The sequence below is a fragment of the Vidua macroura genome, chromosome 1, assembly GCF_024509145.1.
Source record: "Vidua macroura isolate BioBank_ID:100142 chromosome 1, ASM2450914v1, whole genome shotgun sequence".
In the NCBI taxonomy this organism is placed as follows: domain Eukaryota; kingdom Metazoa; phylum Chordata; class Aves; order Passeriformes; family Viduidae; genus Vidua; species Vidua macroura.
The window spans coordinates 152,194,887-152,211,636 of NC_071571.1; the positions used below are offsets into that span (position 1 = coordinate 152,194,887).

The following is a 16,750-nucleotide window of genomic DNA, read 5'->3' on the forward strand; positions in this document are numbered from 1 at the left end:
TTATTATTTGCATGCCTTGGGAGCAATAATCCTGAGATTACTGCTGCAGGCACAAAGACATTAAGGGAGCTTTCGGAGCTGTGCTGGGAACACGGGAGGGAACTCCCACTTTTGGGGGATGCAGCCCACCCCTGCTCACATCAGGGGAAGGATCCAGCAGTGGGAGGCAGGAGCTGCCATCCAGACCCTCTGACAGCAGGTTAAGCTCAGCCTTGCCTTCCCTCATCCCCTCTGAGCAGCTCAGGTTGGCCCCCAACGTTTTGGTGGCTGAAGGCTGAGTCGAGGTCTGAGGCACCAAATATTCTGAATGGCTGTGGCACCCCAGGGCACTGGGAATATTTCTCTGTCTGCTCTGGGGTGTTCTGACCCCCCGGGGAGCACTGACTTTGACCCTCATTCATGGAGAAAGCTTCCTAAGGCTCAAAGTAAACTAGAAACCACAAAAGTGTGAAATAGATTGTAGAGATTGTAGATAGGTAGTACAGTATGCCACATGGGTGAGAAATTTAGGTTTTAGGATTTTTACTATGTTATAGATGGGTTCAAGATGGAGGATATAGGGCGTTGTCTTGAGTTCCTTTCTTCTTCCTCTTTCTTCTTGGGTTTAGGTGGTGTCTTGTAATTGGGTAGAAAGATCCGCATTGCGGATCTTTAGGGGTCAGTTATTGGGTTAGAAAGGAAAATAATTTAGGTGTCACTTTTTAATTGGGTAGCTTAGTTTTTGATTAGAATTAAAAGGCCTTGTAACAAGAGGTTGTTAGCCACTTTTGTGGTGTTTTTCCTGTATGCAGAGTCCAGTGCAGGCATTGTGCTGAAGTTTTGATAAGATAACAATAAACAGAAGCTGAAGACCGAAAAAGTCCAATGTGTCTCTCGTTCCTGACACAGAACTGCTTCAAGAGGGTTTCCCCCTGTCAGGGGAGCCCTCAGGGGCCAGAAAACTCACAAATTACTCCAGCGGGAGCCTGGGAATACCCAGACTGGGAATGCTCCAGACCCTTCCCCAGCTCCGTTCCCTTCCCTGGACACTCTCCAGCCCCTCAGTGTCATTCTTGTCATGAGGAACCCGGTAAAACCAAGGTTTTTTACTGCTAAGGAGAAGTTTTGCCCCAGGGAGGCTCAGGAAGAATTCCATGACCTAGGAGCTGACCCTGCACCATGCAGAGGGGAGTCCAGCTACTCCTAAGAGCTCAGCTTTTCCAAAATCTTAGTTTAGAGCTGTAAATCCATCCCTGCCTGCCTTTAGCAGTGGGAATTGTCAGGATCTCTGGGAAAGCACAGGATCTTATTTCAGCTGTGAAGATGATGTTGCAGGTGACTTACACAGAGCTAATGTGACCTGGAGCCCCTCTGCTCTGGAGCCAGGCTGGGAGAGCTGGGAATGTCCAGCCTGGAGAAGAGAAGAATCCAGGGAGACCTCAGAGCCACTTCCAGTGCCTAAAGGGGCTCCAGGAGAGCTGGAGAGGGACTTGGGACAAGGGATGGAGGGATAGGACACAGGGAATGGCATTAAATTGACAGAGAACCAGGCTGGATTGGAAATTGGGAAGAAATTCTTGGCTGTGAGGGTGGTGAGGCCCTGGCACAGGTTTCCCAGAGAAGCTGTGGCTGCTCCATCCCTGAAGGTGTTCAAGGCCAGGTTGGACAGGGCTTGGAGCAAGCTAGTCTAGCAGAATGTGTCCCTGCCCATGGAACTGGATGATCTTTAAAGTCCCTTCGAACCCAAACCATTCCAGGATTATATGATCTACTCTATGTGGGCATCAGAATGGTTCTTTCACTCAGGTCATACAATAAAAGCCCAGAAAATTTTGAGTTAGGATTTCTGTCACTGTCTAAACTGTGTTTTAAATGGGGTGTGGACATGTGCTGTGCAAAAAAAAACACCCAAAAAAAAAAAAAAAAAAAAAACAAAAAAAAACCACCCAAAACAAAACAAAAAAAAAAAAAACAAAAAAAAAAAAACAAACAAAAAAAAAAAAAAAAAAAAAAAAAAAAAAAAACACAAAACAAAAAAAAAAAAAAAAAACACCAAAAACAAACATTCAAAGGCAGAAACTGTCCAGGACTTGCTCTGAATACCAAACACTAAAACTGGAGAATAAAAAAAATACTCTTTGGACCCAGCTCAGTTCCTCAAAGGTACTAAAGCAAACAGACAGTCAAAAATGCCTTTAAAGGGTCTTGGCTTTACCATGTGTGGCTGATTAATTAAATACAATTTAGGTCATTAATGGGGCCGTTAACTTTTGGGGTTTTGGGTTCTCCTTTCTCTTAGGTTTGAATAGCACAACCTAATTTTATTTGTGACTGCAGGGTGCAAGTGGAGGAAAAGGAGAGAACGTGAAGCACTGCTTATTCTGAGGGGAAGTAGGCTATTTAAATATGCAGATTGTGCTCAGAAAAACAGAGAGAAATAGGATTGTGGAGCTTCCTGCTGTCGCTTATTAGATATGGAGATTTTTTTATTCGCCTGCCCAGGGTGGGATTCAGGCTGGTACAGGAGTAAAAACTCTTCTGGCAGCTTCTGGGAGCATCCAGGAGGTGACAGCTTGGGGAGAGTTTGAAATTCCATGCAGAAAGGTGGGTGGATTTCAGTTTGGTTCCTAGCAAGTATCTACAGCACAGAAAACATCCTTGGCAAAACTCCGCAAATTCAGGAAAATATTTAATGTAAAAAATATGAGGATCGAGTAGAGAGGTGATTTTAATTACTCTACAGCATGTAAGGCTTTAAACTATGCTTAGATCAGCTATTTAACCTCCTTGACCTGTCCACATGGGTTGGAAACTTCTCCTTTTCTTTGGAAATTCAATTTTGCCTTCTAATCCCTCATTCCAAGCAATTGGAAATGTTTAGGAGAAAGCTTGACCTGCTGAATTGGTATATTTTTTTTTCCATGGGGGAAAAAAATAGCAGATTTGGGTACACTTCAAGTCCCAGACAAGCAGCAAAAGGATAAAATTATGAATTAAAAGACAGCAGGAGGAAATGAAAAAATGTGTTCATAATGAGCCATATCCCTCATATCACAGACCATGTCTGTGGTCAGAAGATGCTGGGCAGGTGTCCCATCCCCCAGGAATTTCAGTGGAGTTGATTCCACATTCCCATTTCTTTCACCCTGACACGGGGAAACTCCTCAAGTCGTTTCTCATCAGATCCTCTGCCTCCGGTATTTTCATGCCAGCCTGGTTCTGTGGGTGATTCTCTGCTCCAGTTTTCAAGCAGAAGTTCTCACAAATTGATGGAGGAGGCTTTGGCACCTCCACAGGATGAGCTAGAGAAGGAGAATTTTAAGGAGGAGGAGGAGGAGAAGTGAAATGGGCTTTGGAAAACCATAAAATCTGCATAGAAAACGGCAGCAGCTTTTTTGTTCCTTGGGCTGAGCTCCATCAACTGCTGGTTTTGAAGTCACCCCATTAAAGAAGGGTGGCCATGCATGTGCTGAGGGAAGCTGGGTTTGCAGCCACCTGAAAGCTTCCAAAAGTGGAGCTCAGATCTTCCCCCGGCTCCAGATTTGCCCTGCAAGCTCCCTAGTCTTGCAGCCAATCCTTTAAATAAAAACCAAGAGCAGATGTACATAAAACCAGGCGTAGAAGGCTTGAAAATGCACTGAGGGCACTTTTTTTTTTTTTTTCAGCCCAAGGTTTTTTAGTTCTTAAGGTCCCAGATCATCACCTCTAACTTTAAACTTGGAGCTGAAGTTTCTAAGTTGAGCTGCTTTTCTCTTTTTCTTTTCCTTTTTTTCCTTTTATTTTTTCCCCAATCTCTCAATATAGACAGTAGATGTAAAACTTATTACCTTAGCAATTTTAGTTCTTCTCTGGGGAAAAACTTGTTAGCTCAGGGTTTGGAGTGGTGGGTTCAGATTTCCCTAAAAAATAAATAGAATAACACCTCTCGTCTGCCTGATAATTTGGGGCTAAAGGTGAGGGACCTGCACAGAACCTTGGCCCAGGTATATGGGTGTCCTGTGGTCATCCAGCAAAATGTCCAAGACTTGGATAGCTCTGGATATTTCACAAAATCACAGAATATTTTGAGTTGGAAGGGACTCACAAAGTTCAAGTCCAACCCTTCAGTGAATGCCATGTACAGGGATTGTTGTCTCAGCTCTTCTTAGTGCCTGCCTTGGAAGGGGCAGTATAAAAAAAAAATAGAAATAATGTAGAAAATAGAAATAATATAGAAAATCTTTTTCCTGCCAGCCCTGTAAAGGTTCTTACTATGGAAACACAGTGACACAAGATGCTGGAGCCTGGAGCTTGATGCAAGGACCTTCCTAAAGATGGTTTTACAGAGGAGCAGAACCTGACAGCAAGAGAAAATATGTCCAGAAATATGATTTATCAGCTTGTGCACGTGCTGGTGGAGAATCCAAGTGACTAGATGGGGTTCTGAGTGACCTGGTCAAGTGAAAGTTGCCCTTGTCCATGGGGTGTTGGAACTGGATGATCTCTAAGGTGTTTTCTAACCCAAACTCTGAAACTGTGATTGTATGAATCAGGGGCCAGAGAGACTTTTGAGAGCCTCAGCTCAGGTGAGGGAAGTGACCCATGACTTCCCACACGGGTCAAACATCTTCTCTTGGAGGAGATGGAATATATAAACTATTAAAAAAAGAAAAAAAGAAATTAGATAGAGAATGTCAGGAGAAGGAGCCAAATCCCCACAAACTCCTGCAAGTTTGCCTACAGCCATCTGCAGCACAGATAAATCTGTATCAATCCTCCAGCAGCGCTGAGGAATTTGTCCCATTCCAGGGCTGGCAGCTGTCAAGATAAATTGTTAAAAGTCGGTCTCACACACTGCTGCAAATTAAACAGTGTTTGAAAATGTGAGAGAGAGACTTCTTGAGGAATATGCAAGAGATTCATTAATCCAGATGAGCCAAACTTTCTGGACTACATTGATAAAGATGTTAGGACACCTCTTTGAACCCTTTGTCCCTCTCACCATCTGCCCACCTTTCATGCACCCAGATCAGATTAAATCCAGAAAGCTCCTCAGAATGAAGCCATGGCATTTCACAGGATCCTCCTCTCTCACCTCCTCCAGGGACAGCTTGTTTTCCCTTCCAGGTGAACTTTTCCCTCCCAGCTCCCCCGGGCAGGTGGGCGGGAGGCACAGACAGAGCACGGCGGGGTTCTGGAATGTGTTACGAGTTATTCCCACTCCTTGTTTGAAGGGTTCTGCTATCATTCCCAGGAGACACCAGATCCCTCCCGTGCCCATCTTTCCTGGAGTTTTATTGCTGTAGGGGATAGGAGAAGAACAGTTGGGACAGGCTGAAAAATTAAATTACTGATCTTTTTCCCACTCTGACATGGCTTTTTATGAAGCTGGATACTTCAAATCATGGAATTATTTAGGTTGGAAAAGACCTCCAGGATCACTGAGTCCAACCATCAATGCAGCACTGCCAAGGTCACCACTAAACCATGTCCCCAAGTGCTACATCCTCATGGCTTTTAAACAGCTTCAAGGATGGGGACTCCACCATCCTGAGCTGCCTGTGGCAGCACTTGACAATGCTTACAGAGAAATTTTTCCTAATATCCAACCTAATTCTTCCCCTGATGAAACTTGAGGCCGTTATCTCTTATCCCATTCCTCCTTACTTAAGAGAAGACACCAATCCTCACCTGCCTCCATCCTCCTATCACAGGGAGTTATGGAGAGAAGGTCTCCCCTGAACCTCCTTTTCTCCAGGCTGGGCCTCCCCAGCTCTCTCAGCTGCTCCTGGTGCTCCAGACCCTTCTCCAGCTCCGTTCCCTTCCCTGGACACTCTCCAGCCCCTCAATGTCTTTCTTACCATGAGGGACCCAGAACTGAACCCAGGATTTGAGGTGCTGAGTACAGGGGTATTGTAGGAAAGATAGAAACTTCCACAGATACTGAAGGGTTTGATTTGCAGCCTTGGAAGAAGCTTGGGTTGATGTAAAAATAAAAGTACACAGACATTAGGCAGAAAAATTATAAACTTCTGTTTTTACAGTTGTAAGAATATGTCTCAAGCAAGAAACTGTGTTGAGTAAGACAGTGAAGTGTTTTATAGTGTAATAATGTAATTGCATAGAGTAAGTTTAGATGTTATAATAGAAGCATATGTGTGTATGTGTAATAGTAACCCATTGGATAAAAGTATCCGCAGTGCAGCAGAATTAAGTAAAGGCAATAGGTTAGAAAAACAAAATAAACTTTGTGGCAACTTCCTATTGGATTAGAATGTTATATATTGCCTTGTAAGGAGGAAACTGGTGACTGCTTTGAACTGGACAACTTCTTGGTCCTTTAAAACCTTTGAGGCTGATGTTTATCTGAGTAATAAATCGTTTTTAGCCCAACAGTAGTTCCATCCCTTCTACAGGGCATCGATAATAGGGGATGATCACTGCCCTGGTCCTGCTGGCCACACTATTCCTGATATAATGATTTAATAATGATTCAGACTTTGTGATGGTGAAACTTTCCAGTTTCATTTCCCATTTATAACTGGGGTTTGAGGGAATGGGGTCTCCATGTGAATACAGGAATGGAACAAAGAGGGCTTTCAATCAATTAAAATTGCTGGAGATTGATTTAGGAATATCTTTTTCTTTTCTCTGCTTCTATGTGATGGCCACTTCTCTTGCCAAAATGTGCAAGTGTCCACAATCAGGAGCAGGGCCCACAAACCAAAAGTTATCAAAATGATCAAGAATGTGTTTTAACACTTTTAGAAAAAAATTTCACAACCACGATTATCAATTTAATAACCAGGGTTATTAAACATGGTAGCACCAAGGCAACAGATGTCTGAACACCTCTTGTTGCAGCTGGGAGAACCAAAATAAAGATTGAACCATAGCTCCCCATGTCAAAGTTCGGGGCTATAGCCTCAAAATCAAAGGGTAATAGAATTTCAAAAGTAGGTTAAACCCCTGAATTGTGTGGCTCAGCTTTTCACTAAAAAAAAAAAAAAAAAAAAAAAAAAAAAAAAAAAAAAAAAAAAAAGAAATAAACCCAAAAATTCACACTTGAAAACTAATAATGGAAGGAGAATGGGGAAGAGAAGGATTTGATTCATTACACCTTCTTCATCCACTTTGTTATGTCTAATGACACCTGAGCATCCTCAGAGGGATCAGCCACAGTGGCAACAGAGAGGGTTGTGCAGCAAAACAAACATTAGGGACGGGAAGGTGGTTCCCAGCAACCACATGGCAAAACTCTTTTCCTAGAAGTCCCTACAAGCCTCCTCGGGCATCTGTTGCTCTTTCTGGAGGACAGGAAAGAGCTCATTGAGAGCTGCCCAATATTGACTGGTATGAGCCTCAGCATTTTTACTTCCTTACCCCGTTTAAACCCCTTCCTTACAATGTTGGCCTCTGTCTCGACCACAAATTCCTCATCCCTACAACCTCCAGATCCACATCATCAACACCTGGCTAACCTCTGCCATGATAGGCGAAATATTCCAAGTTTTTCTCATCTCCAGTAGCCTCTCCCTTTCCAGATGAATCCCAAAGTCTTTCTTGACCATTCGAAAAGTTCTGTACCAAAGGCGACTCAGGATTCTGAATCACCTGATTTTCCACACGGTTTCCTCGTTATTTACCTCATCTTGCAGTGTTCTGAGATTATCTGTCCTCTCCTTTCTAATCACTCCCTCCTCCCCATTTCCGCCCCACTTGGAGGTGAATCCAGCTGAAAGTCCCAGGAGTTTCTCAGGAACAGCCTGCCAAGCACAGCTCTGTGACGCCAATGCTGGCATTGTGAGGGCTGTGTTTTCCTGGAAAGCATGACTGTTCCTAATTCTTGCAAATAAAAGGAATTAGAGAAGCAGAGGACTCGAGAGGTGTATGAGTAATCCAGCATCATCCCCAGGGACACGTGCTGGGATAACACAAGAAACAAGCCAGGAACACAGAGTACTTTCACCTGCAAGCTGACTCTTCCCATTCTTCGGGAAGGAAGGGGAAGTGTCAGTGCTGCAGAGAGGGAAACTGAGGCACAGGGATAGGCAGAGATTCAGCTGGTTTGGTGGAGAGCCTAAGGCAAGGCTCTTCATGATCTGTTTGGGTTGCAGCTGCCTGAATTATGCATTAAAGCTCAATTTATTTGCGTAAGAGGAAGACAAGACTGTGAACTCCATCTGGGGAAGCCGTGTGAGGAGCACCTGAGGGCGCTTGGTTTGTTCAGCTGGAGAAGAGGAGAATGAGGGGAGACCCCATCACAGTCTAAAACTTCCTCCTGAGAGGAAGAGGAGGGGTGGGCACTGATCTCTGCTCTGTGGTGACCAGTGACAGGACCCGAGGGAATGGCCTGAAGCTGTGTCAGGGGAGGTTTAGGTTGGATTTCAGGAGAAGGTTCTTCCCCCAGAGGGTGCTTGGGTACCGGAACAGCTCTCCAGGGCAGTGGTCACAGAACCAGCCTGACAGAGCTCAGGGAGTGCTTGGACAACACTCTTGGGCACAAGGTGGGATTGTTGGGGTGTCCTGTGCAGGGCCGGGAGTTGGACTCGATGATCCCTGGGGGTCTGTTCCAAGTCAGGGTCTGTGATTCCGTTGTTCTGTGACTCTGACCCAGAGCAGTCGCGTGCTCCAGTGCAATTTGGACCCCTCCATGATTATCCCCAGCTTGGCTCTTCCTCACCTCACCTCTCCCACCCTCATTAACACCCAACACCCCAATGAAGCCTCTCCCATTTCTTGCAGCCAGATGACCAAGTGTTGTCTTTACCTCTTCTTTGGGTTGACCTGGAGCCTGATTTGGGGCCGTCTGACCGAGGACAAGTACCAAAATCATCCCACCACCCAAGGACGCTGTCACAGCGCAGTGCACAGAGCTGGGATCCGTTCCACCCGCCGACTTCCCCACCTCCGAAGTCTGCAGCTCAGCAAGGGGAAGGAACATTCCATAGAAGGGAAGCAATCTCTGCCAGGCGCTGCAGAAATGGGACACAGATGGTGCCTGAAACGAGAGCGGAAGTTTATTTGGGGGCTCTGGGTGTGATGCTGCGCTGCAGATCCTGCAGCAGATGACAGGCACCGGGATTTCAGAGCGGGTGAGGAGTTCAGTTTGAAGGAGACTATGCTATTACAGCTATTCGTTTGACTCAAAAAAAAAAAAAAAAAAAAAAAAAAAAAAAAAAAAAAAAAAAAAAAAAAAAAAAAAAGGAGAACTTTACCTTGAAAATATTTTAAGGGTAGGAGTGTTTAAATTTGCTTTTATTCATTTGTAGGTTGGGTTCTTCTGACACCCTAATCTTGATCCCAGCTCTTTGCTGGCTGGTTGGTCAGCCAGGATGATTAAGCAGATTGGCCAGGTGGACACTGCTGATGGAAAAAACCTGAGGATGACATTGGCCTGGCTTCCTGGCTTTTCCCTGCCCTACACATAAAATTTTGTCTTTGTCCTCTACTTGCTGAAGAGTTGGAGGAGATTCCTGGATATCTTCTACTGCAACTCTCTGCTCCAGCAGGGCCACCCGGAGCCAGGCACCCAGGGCCACAGCTAGGTGGCATTTTAAAATTTCTCAGAATAGAAACTCCACAACCTCTCAAGGCAACCAATCTTCTCATCCTCTCCTGATAAGAAAGAGGCTCCAGTCCTTTCATTATGTTCAACTGGGCCTGTTCAGCCTTGAGAGGAGACACAGCTGAGAGGGGAGCTCATCCCTGTGTGTCCCTGTCTGCAGGGAGGGCTCAGAGCAGGGCCCAGGCTCTGCTCTGGGGGGCCCAGCAATGGCACAAGAGGAACAGGCAGGAACTGATCCCAGGAAATTCCACCTGGACATGAGGCAGAACTTCTTCCCTGGGCAGTGACCAAGCCCTGAACAGAGAGGGCATGGAGTCTCCCTCACTGCAGATATTCCAGAACCCTCTGGACACAATCCATGTGTTCTGGGATGGCCCTGCTGGAACAGGGAGGTTGGACCAGATGACCCCACTGTGGTCCCTTCCAGCCTGACCCACTCTGTGATTCTGTGATCACCTTCCTGGCCTTGGCTGGATCTCTCCTGGATGTCCAGGTCTCTCTTGTATTGGAAAGCCCAGCCCTGGGCAAACAAAACTGCATGAAAAGTCTGCTGAAGCCCAGGATTGAACCAGGGACCTTTAGATCTTCAGTCTAACGCTCTCCCAGCTAAGCTACTTCAGCTCTGCTGAGGCTCAGGTTTTCCCAAAACCTGTTGCAACACAACGACCTTTCAGCCTTTTCAGGCAGCCTTTGGTTGACTTTATCTTGGGAATTGTTTCAGGATAGAGACAGACTGAGATCAAAAGTAATGACTCAAGACACACGGAAGTGTCCAAGGCCAGGTTGGATGGGGCTTGGAGAAACCTGGGGCAGTGGAAAGTGTCCCTGCTCATGCCAGGGGATTGGAAAGAGATGATCTTTAAGGTTCTTCCCAGCCTGAAACATTCTGGCATTCTCTGATAAAACACAGCTAAATCTGGAATTAAACAGCAGCCCTGATCTGGGAACCAGCCAGGAGCAGTAGCACTGAACAGAATTTCCTGACACCTTTTCACAGAGCCCACGGAAGGATCTGGAATTATCCATGGAGCCTGGTTAATCTTTTCACATCAATCTGTCTCTCTCCACCTAAGGAATGGGAGCCAGGCATCTTCATGCAGTGATATGGGAGATGTTTGCCCAGCCCACCAACTTATCCTGCAAAGTATTCGCTCCCAGGACAATCTCCCATCTTTCACCAGCTTCAAATTCACATCTTCCCAAAATACATATGTGGAATGTGCAGCAAGTTTTCCATGTCTGTTAAAAATCTGGTAGTGAAAGGTGTCAGAAATATATTTAATCTGGGTTTCAATGTTCAGCTTGACAGCAGCTGACATTTCCTCACTGAGATTTATTAGATAACAGTTCCTGATATCTCAGGCTCCCAAACTAGGCTATAGAATCTCTTGAAATATCCAGACATCAGGATCATTCCCCAAGTGGGTTTTCTTTCTCCAAAAACACTTCCAGCACTGGATCCCAATGATGATCCCACCCATGGTCACTGAGGAACTGGTCATGAGTGGCTGAGGGTCTCAGCATCTTTGTGCTTGACAGGTGGAGAATTTTCGGACAGCTGAGCAGTGCTACAAAATTTCTGCTTCCTGACTTACAAATAGTCTCCTCTATGCCACCTAAAAGATTCCAGATCCAGCTTTTGAAAGCTCTGTGGCGCCAAAAAAAAAAAAAAAAAAAGGTGCACATAACAAATCCAGGACCAACAAAGACCAGGGCCAACAGACAACATAACCCCAAAAGCGATTCCCAAAAACAATTCCATTTGGTGTCTGGTAGAGCTGCTGATATGAGAGGGATCTACAGTGTTGTCCAGGAATTAATTTGAGCCATGGGAGGATAATTAGGCCTCAGCCCTGAAGTGGGAATGAGCCTTGTCTCTCCTGTTGTGTCTCTCTCATCTTCACCAGGACCTCAGGATCCATGAGAAGAAGGAAGCTGGGCATTGACACCAGAAAGTTTTTCCTATTGTCCATGAAAGAGGATGAGGAAAAAAATCTTGCACTGCGTCCTCTGCAAGATCATCCCCAAACCAAGGCTGTGTGTTCAGAGGAGGCTATTTTTATCTGCAGAAGGTTTCTAAAGGAGCAATTTCTTTAGTTCAGTGACTGTGGATCTTACAAGTACATCTTGGATCACATTTTAGGAACAGAACACTCTTCTTGGTATTTTTTTTCCACACTTGGATGCTGAAGGAAAGTGAGAATTGCACAGATGATTTCTTAGCTGATTATTTTGGAGTCTATCCTAAGTGTTTACTCACATGTAAAGCTTTGCTTTGAAGGGTTTTTAATGTCTGGAGCGTGGACTTGCTACAGGCTTAATTTTTCTTCAAAGATTCTGTCTTTGAAAGCAAATCAAAACAGACCAATACCTATTTTGAAACATAAGAGCCTCTAATTATGTGAAATAGTTCTGTTTTTTTCTTCCCTGAGGAGCCGTGAGCTGTTTGGCATTACCAGCAGTGATGATTTCCAAATTCCTGGAAGGTCAGGTGGGCACATCCATGTGACAGGGAGCAAAGACCACAAGAGAAGATCTGGCATGGCATTTTTTCTGTAAAACACAGCAATTTTGAAAAGGTTCCTGAGGTGGGATTCATCTCACCTGCTTCTTTGAGGCCAAAAGGCAAATCTTTACAATTTACCCAATCATAGAATTTTTGGGGGTTTTGAAAGGACCTTCAGGACCATTTAATTCATGCCAAGAGAACCAGGTTTTGTCTCCCTATGGGGTTTTCCAGAATCTGTATTAAAGATAGGCTGGGTCCTAGCAAAAGTTTTTCTCCAAATTAATTACAACAAATAACCCACAGCACTTTTAGTTCTTCACAGATTTAGTTCTTCACACATTTTCAGCTGTTTCTGCATTTTTGGGGGCGAGAGATCAATGCATTTGGATCTAGGTGTATCTGGCTGGATGGAGACAGAGCAGATGAAAGCCTTCCCAAGGCCAGTGGTGCCACCTAATGGGAAAATTCCCAGGGAATCCACGTCTCGGAAGTTCAGTCCTTAACTGGAGTGTTGCTAGGTGACGTAGAAATGGAAATGAGGAGCTCTGACGTCAGTCCCTCTTTTCTGCTGCCTTACGACCATTCCTCCGTCAATCCACTCCCTTTTCCCGAGCAGGAGATTGCCCCGGGAAATTTGTTCTATTTCCTGCTTAAATCCAATCTCAGCAATCCCTGGAGCTCCTGAAGCGTTTTTGTCCTTCTTGGCGCTCAGTCTGTCTGGAGAGGAGACGATCCCAGATTTTTGGATTATGGAGAGCCAAGCAGGAAACGAGATGGAATGAGGGGCTGCCACGGGAGGGACCAGGACTCTGGGGGTTTTCTTAGTTGCAGATTTTGCAAATGAGGGGCAAGGCAAGTTCTCTGCATTGCAAAACCCACGCTGAGATCCATCTGGATCCACGCTGTGGCTCTGCAAAAGAAGGGATAATAAATATCTCAAAAGTTCCCACCTGGCAGCCCCCTGCAGCCACTCCAAATTATGGATAACCATGAGACTGGGTAGGAATGAGCTGCCAAGCCTCTCCTGGTCCCCAGGGATTGTTGTATTCCCTGACTGTATTGTCTGCCCAGCACTCACACCTATTTCTCCATGACTGTATCACTCACCACCGCATCCCTGCCACCTTTATTTTTCAGAGATGTGTTACAGGGGGTAGAGCAGGTCTTTCTCGAGTCTCATCTCAGCTCTACCCTTGATGAATCATGAGTTTTAATCTGCCTCAGCCAGGCTTTTTCTTTTTCCTTCTCTCTGAAGTTCAAAAGTTATTTCCAAGATTCTTTCAATTTTTTTGTTTTTTCAGCGATAAAGATGTTTGCAAGGGCACATAAGATGAAAATTATGTAATGTGATGCCAAGGCATTGTTTCTTCTGTTCTGGGGAGAGGGCAGCAGTGAAGGGAGAGGAGGATCCAGCCCCTCTTTCAGTGCCTCACTGACACAGAATATCACCACTACAGGCAAGAAGTGAGCTCACAGATTCCCTGTGCAATTCCATGGCTGGGGAAGGGATTAACATTTAGGGCAAAGGGGAGAAATCTTTAATTAAGCAGACTCAGATCATTAATTCTAGCAAGGAGCTGAGCTCTGCTGGTAATGATGACTCTGCAGCTGTGGCTGGTGCTGCTCAAAGCCTGGAATGCTGTCTGGCAGAGGTGGTCAGGCGCCAGTGATTGGCCTCAAAGGATCATAAAATCATGGAATGGTTTCAGTTGGAAAGGGTCTTCAAGATCATTGAGTTCCAACACCCCCGCCATGGGCAGGGACACCTTCCACTATCCCAGGGTGCTCCCAGCTCTGTCCAACCTGGCCTTGGACACTTCCAGGGATCCAGGGGCAGCCACAGCTGCTCTGAGCAAACTTTGCCAGGGCCTCCCCACCCTCACAGGGAACAATTTCTTCCCAATATCCCATCTAACATGCCCTCTGTCAGTTTGGAGCCATTCCCTCTTATCCTGACACACCAGGCCTTTTTCCAAAGTCCCTCTCCAGCTCTTTTGAGGCCCCTTTAGGCACTGGAAGGGGCTCTGAGGTCTCCCTGGAGCCTTCTCTTCTCCAGGCTGAGCAAACCAAGCCTTTCCTCATGAGAAAGGAGCTCTATCTCTCTAATAATCATTGTGGTTTCCTCTGGACTCACTCCAGACTAAGCAGCCCCCACATCCATGGCTCAACATTACCACCAATTTACAGGGCCACAGGACTGGGAAGAGGCAGTGGAAGGAACAAAATCCCTTTATATCACGATTTTTGCTAAAATACTTGAACTGTAAAACCCTGTCCCTCTTTCACAGGCTCAGACTGGTTGAGGTCCAAAGGGACCTCGTGGAGGTCCCTGCTCCAAAGCCCTGCTCAAGCAGGAGCTAGAGCCCCTTGGCCAGCACCACCTCCAGGTCACTTGGGAATATGTCTGAGAAGGGGAACTCCACACTCCCTCAAGGCCACTGGGCCCAGTTTCTCCTCCTTTCCCCACAGCAGAGAGGCTCCTGAGCCCTCCAGTCCCTGCCAGCGCTGCTGGCCCTTGGCTGGACTCTGTCCTGGATGTCCAGGTCTCTCCTGTACTGGAGAGCCCAGCCGTGGGCACAGAAAAGTGCAGGAAAAGTCTGCTGAAGCCCGGGATTGAACCAGGGACCTTTAGATCTTCAGTCTAACGCTCTCCCAGCTGAGCTACTTCAGCTCTGCTGAGGCTCAGATTTTCCCAAAACCTGCTGGAACACAATGAGATTTCAAAGTTTCATAATTCAAAGCAGTTTGCCCAACACTCCTCCAAGAAGAATCATGGAATGGTTTGGGTTGGGAGAAACCTTTAAAATCACCTCATTTCACTCCTTGCCAGAGACAGGGACACCTCCACTGTCCCAGGTTGATCCAAACCCCATCCAAACCTGGCCTTGGACACTTCCAGGGATCCAGGGGCAGACAGCTTCTCTGGGAAATCCATTCCGGTGTTGGAATGGTGTGGCTGACCACACAACAAAGCAATAAAGAACAAATCTCAGAAAAACCCAGGCCAGGAGCAGTCTCTCCCCACAAATAAGAGTTTTCCCTGTTGGAACATCAGCTGGAAAGCCGACTTGGAAAACAGACTTGAAAACCTTTCAGTTCTCTTGGACTATTATGTCATACATTGCACCAAAATGTTCAGTTGTTTAACTACACTTAAATCACTCTAAACTACATAAATTGATTCCAATGATCCCTCTTCTTTCCAAATGCTGGCACTTTTTTGCTTCAGAACACTGCCAATCCTGCTATCTTCTATGTAATTATGTAACATGCAGTTCACTGCTGCCTCTCAAATAAATGCTGCCCATTATGCATCCAGTAACACCTCATTTTCCCTGTCTTAAATTGTCTTAAAAAGAAATCCATTTAGAAATGATTGGGGGGAAATTTGTGCTTAAATGTAAATGTAAAAAATAAAAGGAATTTTTTCCATCTAAATGTTCTAAATGTTACTGTTTAACAACTTGACTTACAGAGTCCCCAAAACTGTAAAGAAAAAGGAATGTGTTGTTTGGTTGTGCTGCTGCTTGGGAATCCAGCTTCATTTCTTGAGCATTCCCAGGCATTCCTTGTGCCAGAGGGAACCTGGAGAGTTTCCTCATCCAAAGCACTCCAAAATCTGTGTGTAGAGTGAGGATAAATCTGGGAATGTAGGCAATGGACACCTCCAAGAGGTGACACCCTCTGGTTTCCCTCAGCTCAGAAGGAAAGCAGAGAAACCACAAAGTTTTCCTAAGTTTACACCAGAACAGCAAGGCTCCAGAACATGTGGAGATGGAGGAAAAATCTGGAGCATCTTTAGCTCCAGAGCAACCTCCTGCAGTTGAAGGTAACCAGTTCACTCACGTGCTTCATTCCAATGCAAGAAGCATCAACCATTAGAAACAAACATGGAATGGTTTGGGTTGGAAAGGACCTCAAAGATCATCTCATTCCCACCCCCCCTGCCATGGACAGGGACACCTCCCACTACTCCAGGTTGCTCCAAGCTCTGTCCAAGCTGGCCTTGGACATTTGCAGGGATGTGGCAGCCACAGCTTCTCTGGGCACCCCGTGCCAGGTCCTCCCTATCCTCACAGGGAAGAATTACTTCCTAATATCCAATCCAAACCTACTCTCAGTTTGAAGCCATGTCCTGTACCTCCATGCTCTAGTAAATAGTCCCTCTCCATGTTCCTTGTCAGCTTCTTCAGGTACTGGAAGGCCACAATTAAGTCACCCCAAGCCTTTTTTTCCAGGCCAAACAATCACAATTCCCTCAGCCTTCCCTCACAGCAGAGCTGCTCCATCCCTCTGACCCCCTTGGTGCCTCCTCTGGACTCACTCCGACATCTCCATGTCCTTCCTGTGCTGGGAACCCAGAGCTGGATGCAGCACTCAAGAATCCCTCCTGCCCTTAGATGTGGCTGCTTCAAGAGTGGGATCCAAAGCTTTATGCAGCCTTAAGTCTGGGTGAATGATTCAGCTTCATTATTTGTCCGTTAAAAAAAACAAAAAAAAAAACAAAAAAAAAAAACAAAAAACAAACAAAAAAAAAATACCAAAGAAAAAACAACAACAGGTAATCTCTAACAAGGAGGAAAAACCTGGGTGTGAGAGATGGAAAAGGATTATGGCACATGGCAGTGAAATGTGTGGAGGATGGGAGGTTCTGTGTTTTCATGGATATCACAGCTCTGATCCAATCCTGGTGTGCAGCTCTGTCTCAGCACTGG

At 45.7% G+C, this 16,750-nt stretch overlaps 2 non-coding genes across 2 annotated transcripts; both read right to left on the reverse strand.

Moving 5' to 3' along the window:
- Positions 1-10,074: 10,074 nt before the first annotated feature.
- Positions 10,075-10,147, reverse strand: TRNAF-GAA (transfer RNA phenylalanine (anticodon GAA)). Its single transcript has one exon. It is a non-coding gene; the product is annotated as a tRNA-Phe (tRNA).
- A 4,486-nt stretch (positions 10,148-14,633) lies between these two features.
- TRNAF-GAA (transfer RNA phenylalanine (anticodon GAA)) lies at positions 14,634-14,706 on the reverse strand. The gene has a single exon. It is a non-coding gene; the product is annotated as a tRNA-Phe (tRNA).
- Positions 14,707-16,750: the final 2,044 nt, after the last annotated feature.